Source organism: Alexandromys fortis, unplaced genomic scaffold, assembly GCF_014885135.2.
Source record: "Alexandromys fortis isolate MF-2015 unplaced genomic scaffold, M_Fortis_MF-2015_v1.1 scaffold_38, whole genome shotgun sequence".
NCBI classification, from domain to species: domain Eukaryota; kingdom Metazoa; phylum Chordata; class Mammalia; order Rodentia; family Cricetidae; genus Alexandromys; species Alexandromys fortis.
The window spans coordinates 6,360,787-6,374,011 of record NW_026067916.1 but is presented as its reverse complement, the minus strand read 5'-3'; the positions used below and the strand labels follow the sequence as shown (position 1 = coordinate 6,374,011).

General features: G+C 37.1%; 1 protein-coding gene across 1 annotated transcript in view; it reads right to left on the bottom strand.

Moving 5' to 3' along the window:
• The window catches only part of Sema3a (semaphorin 3A), a 350,207-nt gene that overhangs the window by 280,579 nt on the left and 56,403 nt on the right, over positions 1–13,225 (bottom strand). The window contains exon 2 of the mRNA XM_050139692.1: positions 12,071–12,148. The gene's annotated coding sequence lies outside the window, so the exon portion shown is untranslated. The remainder of the gene's footprint in view (positions 1–12,070; positions 12,149–13,225) is intronic.

Sequence of the window (13,225 nt, the reverse complement as noted above, 5' to 3'; positions counted from 1 at the left end):
TTCTGCATGCTAATCACGGGTTTTTAGTAGCTCTTAGGCCAGAGAAGAGCAGTTCATTTGTAGAGGAAACACTACCCACTCCAACTTACCTGATAGTCGGCAGGGTGATCAAGACAAGGAGCAGGTGAAAAAGAATATTTCCGTTTCTGTTTTAAAAAACCTCATGTTTAAAAACAGTATCGTGAGTTTTAGCCTGTGTAACACGGATGGGGAGGGTGAGAAGTGTATAAACTGCAGACAGTAGTGAAAACTCTATCAGGTGCACCATCTTTTTATTGTTTTAATATTACTTTATGAATTTCAAAATACATTATATTTCCAAAGAAAATCAGACAGCTATAGGTAAACATTAACTCCAGCCTTCAACTTATTCTATTATTTCTGCCTCAGGTTTCCAAAGTCAACAATAGCTTTCCTATTTTGTACCACACCTGTCAGCACATCAAGGGAAATAGACACACACGTGCATTGAGTGGATTAAGTTTTGTTAGAAAGAGCAGCCTCTCAGGAGCGTCATAATACTTCTTAGGGAAGTGTCCTTTTGAGGAAATAGACATCATAAAGGAATCTGCAGTAAAATGAATAACTCTCTGACAAATACTTTAAAGTAATACATAGTCTTTGACAATTTAGTTTCAAATCACATTGTTTAACTCTTCACCAATGATTTACATCGTAAGAACTCTGGAAGAGATATAAGATACTCTTGTTCTAACTGACATTATTTTAGTAAAATTATGTCGTCTGTTTTAGTACATTTCTTGATAATTTCTTAAGAATTGTTGCATGAATTCCTTCCATCCAGAATGCAATCATATCAAAGAATCACGGAAGACAATTTCCTTCATTATAAATGTCAACTTGATCAAGAAATATCTCTTTATTAGTAAAAATATTAAGAGCTCGAGAAATGCCTCAGTGGTTAGGATCACTTGTTCCCCTATCAGAGGACCTGAGTTCACATACCAGCACTCAAATGTTGGTTCAAAGAGATAGTTACCTCCAATTGCAGAGACTCTGCTGCCCTTTCTGACCTTCCAGGGCACGAGGCATGCAAGCGATACGTGTGCATGCATGCCGAAAAACATTCACACCAAATAAAAATGAAAGAAATACATTTTAAAATATACCCACTAAGAAATTTCCATACGCTTTCTGCATGTGTAGTTTGATATGCAGCTATTCCATACATGTTTTAGTCAGTTTTACATTTTCTTACCTGTCTATATTTGCAACTAATAAGATTAAATTGCAGTAGACTGATGGTCTGTTAAAGCAAAGTAAAGGCAGAGATGCGGGCACTCCACCATTTTCAGCCTTAACACATTGTACTGAAAATTTTAAACTTCAGTTCCCACGATGGCATTCTTTTGATTATACAGTAAGCGTTTTATTCTAATAATTAACCATACTACCTGGAATGTTTGAAATATTCAGAAAATGAATAATAAAAAGAGTATATCACCAGCAAACTTTCCTCTTCTCTGTCCACTCAAACTTCCAGAGAAGGAATAACATATGTGGAGCTATTTGTGCCCCCACAGAATGATGTTAAGTCTCAAAACTCAATTCTGGCTTCCCTGATGCCCCTGTTTAAAATAGGTGAACTTTAAGTTTCAAATGGCGAATGGAGCATGGGGAGAAATTTGCTTTTTCCTCTCTGTTCCGTGGGCCCTGTCTGTCAGCTGTGGATTTTAGTGTGAAGTTTTCCTTAGCTTCTTTACGTTTCTACTGTGATCATTCCATGCAAACTTGGCAATCAATAGTTGAGTGGAATTTCAACTAACGCGTCTCAGATGTGTGTTCTCTTAGCCTGCGGGATGTGGAAGGACTTCACTCAGGAGGCACCTCTGTCTAGCATCAAAGTCTAGACTAGCAGTTGGTCTAGAATATTGCTGTGACTTGGTGGTCTCTTAGTTCAAAATATAAATTCGTCAAAATGCTGACAGTATCATTTTTGTTGGATGAGTGGCATTAGGGTCGCTTTTGGCGACTGACTCTGTGTGGTCAACCATGAAGTCAAGGTAAAGATTTACTTCATTCACAGAATGTAAATGTCATAATTTATCTTCTGCCTGGGGCAAGTTTTTTCAAAAGGATACATTTTAAAATTTGGAAAATATTGGGAATGAATACCACATGCTTCTCGTAAGGGAAAATAATCAGTCTCAGTAGGCTCAACATTTTTATTTCCATATATTGCTTGCTTCAGTATGTGATATGAAGCAAATCGGTTTGCCTTTCTTATTTCTTTTTTCTCTATACTTACATGGATTGTGAATAATTTTCTCTAAATAATATTTCAGCACTAATTTTCATTCATTTAATAAAAAGAGACTAATATATAAAATGTAGCAATTATATACTTGGATACTCTTACTTTTACCTCCTTTTTTCTGTAGTATATCAAATCTTCTATGTTGTATTTTAAGGTCTAATTAAGAATTTTTTATGATTATGAGGGAAAGAAAACCAATCAACATGTGTTAAGGTAATGTCAATAGACAGCCTCATGCATTCTTCGGTTTGATACTAAAGTCTATAGATACTTGTCCAAGTCATTTTTTAGACAAGTATTCTCATATATTATTAGAAACCATAAGAAATTATATAAGTAAGCACATATATGACAGTTTAACAAATTATGTCTAATAGAATAATCAGCATGTTAACTGAGCAATTACTAGTGAATGCAATGCTAATGAATAGAATTTCAGTTCCCAAATGGCACATAATTTGCAATTCATACATTAAGCAGTATTGTACATGTGCTGAGAATTAAAAAAAATACTGATATTTTTTTAAAAGACATATTTAGGTGAAGCCTAGAGTTTGAATAGAGTTGGGTGGTTTGGGGAATAAGGTTCATATTGATTAATAAGGTAGTCCAGTTGAAATAATCTCACAATGGAACTACACATCCATCCAACTACCCCTCTTTTAAATGACAACTTCAAGCAATTTATTCTTCTAATTCTTAAAAAAAGTATTTGAGAGTAATAGGAAGGATTGAAAGAATACTTTCATGCTATCTAGTACACACAAGTAAAAGCTTGAATGTATCTGTATAATGTTTTCTTCCCTACTGAATATGAGGCAGAGTGCCTATCTTCCAGTAGCTTTCATTGTATGAGGGATTCTGTCTGCTTAGCGAGGCTAGTTAAGGTCATAATTAAATATTATAAAACTATAACTGGTATTGCTCATGTGAGCCATAATGCCTTGATGTCCTGTGATTTTATGATTGTGCATGTCTTTGTTTTATTTATCTTTGTATTTTACATGTGTTTCCTTGCAATAGCTTCACATTCAATATCCAAAGTGGATTTAAAATTCTGAGGAGCCTATAGCTCTTAGCATGCTAATAGATGTTACGGGACCTTTATCTTAGATTCTACTACTATTGTTGCTTTTCAGGTTGAAATTGAAATTTATGTTTTAAAGGGTCACAGTTGAACAGTTTAATACTCTTTAAAGTCATTTCAAAAAGTGGTGCCAGTTTCATAGCCTTATTGTTCAGTAAGGACATTTTCTGAATATAATCCCATAGTCTTTTTTGAAAATATCTAATCATGTTTGAGAAAGCATAATTAAAATGTAGCATATTTAGAGGTTTCCTCTGAAATCCAGTCTCTTGGTGAAAAATAATTCTATGGTTTGGTGCGAAATTTTTATCTTGCAACTTTGAAACAACAACAAAAATGAACTTGATGATGGAAGCTCAAGATAACTGGTACCCACATATTTAGAATGAAGTAAAACAAGGGGTCCTTAAAAAGTGAGGTTTTAAGTCCTAACTTTTGAAGTGTAGTTTCAATGGTTGCATTCAGATTTATAGACAACATTCTGCAAATACAACCATTACGAATACATTATTTCCTTATACTTCTTTCTTTACTGTTACATTCATTTCTTGTTAAATTCTGTAAGGCAATTACAGAAGAAGAAAGGACTGGGGCTGTTACAATGGCAACTGCCTCGGACCTCAGGCAATTCCCCAGTGAATCTGGGTAGTACTTGTAGACATAAATTGTTTCAAAGGCCAGTTGTGGCCCAACAGGGATATAGTTTTGATGAAACCCAGATGAACTGCAACTGAATTTTAGTCTATACTCCCACTTAAACCATAGTCAATTACCTGCCGTAATAGTAGAACAGAAATAACATGAGTAATGAAATCTGCAGATCATCCCAAAGCATCATTTCAGCCAACAATGTCCAAACCTTCCTCCGTCAACTTCTTACTAAAACAACTTAGCTTGAATTAAAGCAGACAGATGAAGTTTTCTGTCTCTTACTGCAGTATAGGTGCCAATAGTTATATAAAATGATCCTTAAAATTTGGTCACAAAAGAGGAAAGACATATTAACCATTGTCACTTTAGACATCTGTTTCTGAAAAGTAGATGGGGGAGTTTCTATCCCCATCAGATCTGTGGATACACATTGTCATCACTTATAATAATACTGTAGAGAAAGCAGGACTAAGTAAAATGTACTTGATTATTTGTTAAGAATATCAGGCAAATTCTAATTAAACCAGGCAAGTTTCCTCTGCCTCCCTTAACCCCAGAGGAAGGGAAAGCAGAGTATAATAACAAAGAGAAGTCTATTCATTCTCTAAGTTCAAGAGAATGATTAAAAAGCAATCATAAAACTAGAACATTGCCAGAACTTTAGAGAATGACAAATTACCATGAAATCAATTTATGTAGAAAAGGGGAGTTGGCAAACTTAGGATAAGCAAGACAATTATAACTAATGACATGGAGAGTTGATTAGCACTGCATGTGAATCCTACTGGAAGACATAGGAATTGCTATGAAAATATCAACGTCCTTAGATTGCTCCAAAAATGTTAACAACAGTCAAACACTGCATCCGTGCATGCGACCAGAGAAACCTGAAGTTACTGGTTTCTGTATGTTTCATTTGGGGTCCACAGTGAGCATTTTCAATGTAATAATCTACAACACAACCTCTAATCCATTTTAGCATCAATCCCATTTCCTGCCTTTAGGAGCAATTACAAAACTGTTCTGGTATCTCATTCATCAACACCAATGTCTACCATGAAATTACTTGACACATGGAAATCAGTTAAGAAAAATAATAATGACAAACAACAACACATGAAATCAATCACTAAAAACGTGTAGGAGACGAAGGCAATGAGGAAAATACAGAATGTGACAAAGTATGATCCACATTCTCTAGATTTATTTGTTATATTAAAATCAAACAAGCAAGCCAACAGGTTACAAGACAAAGAAACATACAACCATATGGAATTGTTGGGACGTAAGACTAGGAAAATGATAATTTAAATAGAAAATTTGAAAGGCTAAGTAAAGAAAAAATTCATTAAGGAAAACATTAAGAATACAAAATGGAGTTAGATAAAACCAAAAATTAATGAAGAGATTAAGTTAATGTCAAGGGGTTTAGGACTCTTGGGTCATAGAGATAGAGCAGGATGAGTAATCTGTTGTCTTCAGGCTTCTGCTCAATTTCTGCCTCTACTTTCTTGCTTGAGTTGTTACCCTGACTCAACTGTACACTGTATTAAATTTTTGCCTCTCTAATTGCTTTTGCACATGGAGCTTATAACAGCACTAGAAAGTAAAGAAACATATCTCCTGGAATATGTATACATGAAAAGCATTACCATAGATAAAACAAACATTCATAATGATTAAAGTGCCAAGTCATCAGGAAGATACCGAGAGTCTAAATGCATGAGAATCCTTAAAGCATCCACAGAATATGAGAACCAAAAATTTTTATAATCAAAGAAAGATACAATTTTCTAATGATAGAATTTGTCAGAAGCTATAGGCAGGAAATCCAGAAACGAACAAACAAAAATAAGCAAATAAACAAGCAAACCCCAGCGGATCTAAAGAAAAACGCAAAGCATCCGGAATCTAATCATTTATAAAAGCACTATTCTTTCTGTGAAGAGAAACTGTGCTGAACAATGCGATGCTTACTATTGGTTATCAACATGACAGGATCTAAAATCACTAAGAGGCAACCATCAGGCATGCCTATGAGGGATTATCTTGATTAATCAAGGTGGGAGGGTTCATTCTAAATGTGGGCAGCACCATTCGTCCCTCAACCTTGGGGGAAGCTAGTTGAACGGGAGCATTCACAACACCCCGCTTCCTGATTATGTACACTTGGGGAAACAACACCTGCCTCCATCTCTTGTAACCATGTTTCCCCACCATGACAGACTGTGCTGAAATAAGCCTTTCCCTTCTTAAGTCGCCTTTGTCTTGTTATATTTACCAAACCATCAAGAACACTCACTAAAACATTTTGTCTATTTCTCAACTCCCAGTCCTTTTTCTGGGAAGTGCCCTTTGTATTCTAAGGGTTTTTTTCTCCAAGAGAAACGGATACACACCCACTAAAAGATATATATGCAATAACTTATAGAAAATCAATTTTCAAACACTCAAAATAAACTGATCATCAACCAACACTAGATTGGAAAAAATAATTTCATTATAACCACTTGGCAGAATAAGTATGAGCAATAAAAGTAAGATCTTCATACACACAAGTATATGCATTTCTAAATACTGATGCTAAGTGAATAATATTAAAAATGTGCTGGAGTGGGGATGTGTAGACCTCACTTGGAAGGGGAAAGTGTTATGGGTAGACTTGGGGCAGAAAGTGCAAGGAACAGGAAAGAGCAGGTGTGTGGAGGGGAGTCCGATGAAGGCAGAGACTTTGAGGAGAGACAGCTGAAATTGGGGAGCATTGGGGGTGGAAACTTGGTGTAGTGGAAACTTCTAGGAATCTATGAAGGTGACAATAAGGACTCCTAGTAATGGAGGATAGGGAGTCTGATTTGGCGATCTTCTGTAGCCAGGAAAAAGCTTCCTGCGATGGGAATGTGTTACATTTGATTGAGTAGTTGGCTGCAGGGTTCCTATGGTGATTCCTAAACAACCCAGGCTCATGGAACAAGGAAACTTTTCTCCCTGAAAAATGACAGAGGAGCCCTATTGCTGACAACAACATCCACACAGCTCTGTGAACGTAGAGAGGTTAAGTTGGTGCCTGATTGTACCTTCACACCTACATTCTTGTCTCTTTGGTTCAGGAAGGTACTCTGCAGGCTATGGAAAGAGAAACCTGGACACCAACACAGATCCAAATCCTTCCATCTACACTTTATCCTGCCTCAAGTTGTGCTTGGGTAATGAAGGCACAGAATGTGTGTGAGTTATCAAAGTGTTTAACTTCCTGAGGGCCACAGCACAAGAGGGAGCCCATGCCCTATACTGCCTGGATGGCCATAAACCAGAGACTGAATAGCCTACAGATCTAGGATAAACCCAAATATGATTGGCCAAAGAAGGGAGAAAGAAAGGAATGAAGAAAAGAAGAAAGGAAGAAAGAAAAGGAAAGGAAAGGAAAAATAAAATGATATTCTGTAATACTCATAGATCAGAGGCATTTTCAGTTGTCATCCAAAAGTCTTCCTCTGACAATAGATTGATGTGGGATTCTCCTGTTTATGCTGCGAATACCATTGGTGAATAAAGAAACTGCTTTGGACCTACAGAAGGGTAGAATTTAGCTAGGCAGGGAAAACTAAAGTGAATGCTGGGAGAAAGAAGGGCGGAGTAAGAGAGAAGTCATACAGCCGCTGCTGGAGACAGACATGCTGAAACTTTGCTGGTAGGCCATGACCTCAGATTAATAGAGATAGGTTAAACTAAGATGTAAGAGTTAGCAAATAAGAAACTAGAGCTAATAGGCCAAGCAGTTATTTAATTGATATAGTTTCTGAGTGGTTATTTCAAGGCTGGGCAATTGGGAAACGAACAAGCAGCCTTATGACAATAACAGATGGGAGTAGATGCAGAGACCTTCAGCTAGACAACATGCAGAGAGAAAGTCAAAGTTGGAGATCTCCATCAGGTCCCTCTTCTTGGCATTACAGGAATCCCACAGAAGAGGGGCAGAAAGGTTATAGGAGTCAGAGGGAATGGAGGACACCAGGAGAACATGACTCTCATAATCAACTCAGCAAGGCTCACATGGGGTCACAGAGACTGAAGCAGCAAGTCTGCATGGGGTGCACCAGGTTCTCTTGTATATGCTGTGACTGTTAGGTTGGCGTTCTGGTGGGAAACCTGATAGTAGGAACAGCGGTGTCTCTGATGCTTTTGCTTGCTCTTGGGACTCTTTTCCTCCTATTGAGTTGCCTTGTCCAACTATTGATCCTAGGGTTTTTCCCTTGTCTAGTTGTATCTCATTTCATCCTAGTTGGTAGTCTTCTCTTGGAGATTTGCCCTTTTCTGAAGGAAACAGAGATGAGAGTGTGTCTTGGAGAGAGGGAAGCTGGATGGAGTGGACTGAAAATGAAGACTTTTAACTTTGACCCCCCCAAGGGCAATTGCACACCATCGCTCATCTCAGCATTGTGATTGCACCTTCTCCTCACACCCACACCTTTTTAATTTTCCTTCTGAAGTGATATGGGGTTGTATTTTTTCTGGCTTCTCAGCTCTGGGCTTCTTTCTCTCACCTATAGACTCTGTGATGACTTTGTCCTTGCTGAGTGAGTACGCATTATTTTTATATTAAGATATTAGATATAATAACTGTAGAATTTATCAAACACATCTGAGAAAGCATAGAGCCAGAACTATTCTTGCATTCAGGAAATATGTATTAAAAAGCATCACGGACATTACCATGTTTACTTTATTCAAACACATATATTTCTCAACAATAGAAATATTTGAGCCTGCAAAATATGTCATAACTATTGGTAACACCAATAATCTTTTTTTCAGATTACTTCTGTTCAAAACTTCAGAACTCAACTTTTTAAACCCATTGCCTAGCTTCTTCACCTCTGATAATGATTATTATACTCATGAGATACATGTTTTCATATTTTATATCAATGAAACCATGAAGTATTTGTCTTTTTGTGCCTATCTTACTTGGTTTAACATAATGTCTCTAGCTTTGCCTGTGTTGTTAAAAAGGAGAGGCTCCCCCAAGGTTTCATTCTATTTTGTTTTATTAGAGAAGTCTTATCTGTATAAGAAAAAAAAAACATTCAGGGAGCTGTTAAGTAAAAGTGAATACATTTATTGTTTCCTTCAGAAAACTACAACAATAGGTGTTAAGTGAGTATTAATATAATAAAAGCAACAATAAGTGGTAAAATATATAAAATGTGGATTATCTATACACAGGAAAATACCGAATTATACATGATAAATACATATATTTTCTGTAATTTTTAAGAGGGGGATTGAGGGGAAAGATAGATGAAATGAAGGCCACATAACTCCCACCTTTAAATGAGTAGACCACATTTTCCATACAATTTACACTTATGTATACTGGTTTATATATACTTATAATAGTTGAAACACGGGGGCATAAATTCAGGTTTGCACGATCTCTATTATATTTTAATATTTGGGAGATAATTCAAGGCATTTTTATCATATTTTGATACTTTGGCTTTTACAGATCCTCATACGTTGACTTTGTTCTCTACTCCTTTCAAACCAATAATGTACATTATTATATATAGTGATGTGAAACTCATTGATACATGCTGTTGACGTTTATGAACTCATTCTTAGATATTTGCTCCATAATTGAGGCAACACTCCCAGACAACAATGACAGGCACTCAAACCACACAACATTGCAATTTTACCTTTCACAAATGTGGAATGTCATCTAAGACATGCCTGACAATTGCATCTTTCGTGTATTCCCTCTGAATCTGTGACTTTTGAAGATATTATAATCAGAGAGTCAGGGACTGACAATTTGGTAAGATGGAACTGAATGTTCAATCTTGGTGAGTATGGCACCTCCACAAAAAACAGCATTGAGGCAATTAGTCCTGGGAAAGGGTGCTGAAAAGGAGATCATTCTAACAATGGGTTTATAAACTCATATACATGTGTACATTCAATACTGTTCTGGCAATACTATATATTATATTCTGAGTAAGAGCATTCAAAATTCCTACAAGCATACCAATTTTAACATACATCGTGATTTAGTGAATCTGGACCTTGCATGGCAAACATGTTGCTGATGGAAGAGGCTTTTCCACATAGCCATTTTAACACTGGCTTCACAAACACAGTTTCATATATTATTTATATTAGTATGAAATACATAAGGAAGTTTAACTTGTTCACATTAAGGTCAGTGAGTCTATAATTTGATCTCCTAAAGAAGCTAAATAAGAAGGTGATCCCAAAGAAAAACATATAGCTATCCTCCTGATTATGGGAACTAGACAAGATTGCCGGGCAAAAAAATGGGATCTTGGGGGAGGGGGGGGGGGGGGTAAGGGGAGATGGGGAGAGAAAAGTGAGAAGGGGAGGTTGGGGGGAACTTGGGAAACGGGATGTTTGGGATAAAGGAAGGTCGGATAGGGGAGCAGGGAAGCACACATCTTAATTAAGGGAGCCATCTTAGGGTTGGCAAGAGATTTGGTGCTCCCAGGTGCCCAGGGCGATGTCCCCAGTTAGTTCCTGGGGCAGCTGAGGACAGAGAACCTGAAATGACCCTATCCTATAGCCATACTGATGAATATCTTGCATATCACCATAGAACCTTCATCTGGAGATGGATGGAGATAGAGACAGAGACCCACACTGGAGCACCGGACTGAGCTCCCAATGTCCCAAGGAGGAGCAGAAGGAGGGAAAATATGAGCAAAGAAGTCAGGACCACGAGGGGTGCACCCACCCACGGAGACAGTGGGGCTGATCTATTGTGAGCTCACCAAGGCCAGCTGGACTGCGACTGAAAAAGCATGGGATAAAACCGGACTCTCTGAATATGGCGGACAATGAGGGCTGCTGAGAAGCCAAGGACAATGCCACTGGGTTTTGATCCTACTTCATGTTCTGGCTTTGTGGGAGCCTAGCCAGTTTGGATGTTCACCTTCCTAGACCAGGATGGAGCGGGGAGGACTTTGGACTTTCCACAGGGCAGGGAACCCTGACTGCCCCTCAGACTGGAGAGGGAGGAGGAGAGGAGTGGGGGGGAGGGGGAGAGGAGAGGGAGGAGGGGGAAAAGGGAGACGGGGAGGGAAATGGGAGGCGGGGAGGAGGCAGAAATCTTTTTTTTTTCAATAAAAAAATTATATTTAAAAAAAAGAATAAGAAATGCAAAGAAATCCAATAAAATTAGATACTTAAAAATCAAAATTTAATTTATGAATTAATTTTACTCAGTGGTCCTTAAGGTAAGAAAGAAGCATACATAAAGTCCTTGTTTTATTTTCTCCTTTCCAGCTCCACACACCATCACTCACATATATCCACACATACTGTTAAATTCCGTTGTTCATTCTCCCCATTCTTTCCATAGCGACATGCGCAGGAAGCAGAATCACAAGATTAGTACTGCTAAACTATCTCCTGACTTTATACGAGAAATGGACCTTGAAAAGATGCTGATGTGGACTCAAATAACCAGGGTGTCCACATTCTGGACTTGCTGACGGGGGTTTGATTTAAGGTCGATAGCTCAGTTTCGGATCTTTGGTGAAAATGAAGATAACAGTTAGTCGAAACTGACTAGCTTCCTTGTGCTTGGCCCTGCTGCCTTTGGATAGGTTCTGACTGATAGTAACCATATGTGCCTCAGGAAATGCAGAAAGGGCAGGCTAGCCAAAGGCTTCTTCTGAATGGCAATCTGCCTACACACCAGCCACCTCTGTTAGGAAACCCCTGGGAAAGTGGCCAACCTAGGGAAATTCCTAAGCATAAGGATTTATTAATCCTTTACTTAAAAAAAATGGCAGCATTTTTTGGGGTATTTATTCTAAAACTGAAATGAAGCCTTCCTATAATGTGTTTTCTTAAAATATTAAAACTCTATCAAATATCCAAATCATCCCAAAGGACAGTATCTGGTGACAAAATGAAGTGCTCTTAACTTATAAAATGTATCTTCTAAATTACCTGCAAAGATATGTATCAGTATATCTAAATTTTTATGGGAATTTTAATACGTAAAAACATTAATTTAAAAAGAATCTTACCTCCTTTAAGTTCTTACTGCCTGAGACACATTTCCTCAGTCCAACTTGTTATTTTAAGATGCTGAACATTTTAAGTTCCTACAAAAATAAACATGGTCATTGTTAGAATTCAGTCTAAATTCAACATTTATTTATCTTAAATAGAGATCTCTCAAAGCCAAAAGTCACCTTGAAATACCTGCATCTCTTTAATAGAAAAGCAAGGAGGCAATACTGGAAAAGTGCCATAGGCGGCTGGCATCAACTCCGGCCATCACCCACTCTGGTTCCAGAGAGCAAGTTAACAATTTATAGTCGCTGAGCAGATTGAAATCCCTTGAAATCATTTGTGTTTGAGGTTCTGACCATGTCAAGGAGGAGCTGCATCCCTAAAACACTCTACTGATGTGTCTTAATGCTATGATGTTCTCAGAATTTTCATCAGTGTTGTAAGGCTCCAGCTAACCACCCAGCTAAACAGTCAACGTCGTGTTACTGCCAGCAAGTGTATGGATTTCACTTCAACATAGGGTTTTATTCATTATTTATATTGTTATTCGGACTAAAGACAAAAGGTTAGATAAGAGTCATTACTAAAATTTTCAAAGAAAAGTTCAAAACAAACTTAAGCAATTTCATTTTACTATACCCACATTTTGTAGCTATTTATGACATTGGATAAATAAAGAGAACTTGGAAAATAAAATAAAAATAATTTCTATTTGATCCAAGATTTAATATTTTATTTTTAGAAAGAATACTTTGCTCAAAACAAAAAGAGGAAGTAAAGATTCAGTAGATTTAAATATTTATCTTATTAAACATAACATTATCAAAGTTCAAAGAATCGGTAGTGTGTTGTAAGTGTTGAACTAATAGCTACTTCACAGTTAAAACCAAAAATGTCTTTTAACTGTACATTTTGAGAAATAAAGCATAATTTTATTGCTGTATCTTTGAGAACTATAAATTATTCTACTAGTCAATAGGTATTTACTATTACCCTTTTTATGTCATAAAATTAGAAAAAAAAGTAAGCGCTGACTTAAGCAATTCATTCTAATTTTGAAGACAAATGCTAGTGTTGCATTAGACAGCTCTCAGCTATTTGTTTTATAAGATGATGAGATTGTTACAAGGAAGGGATTAAGGGGGAAAAGGTCTTGTGGCAGGGCT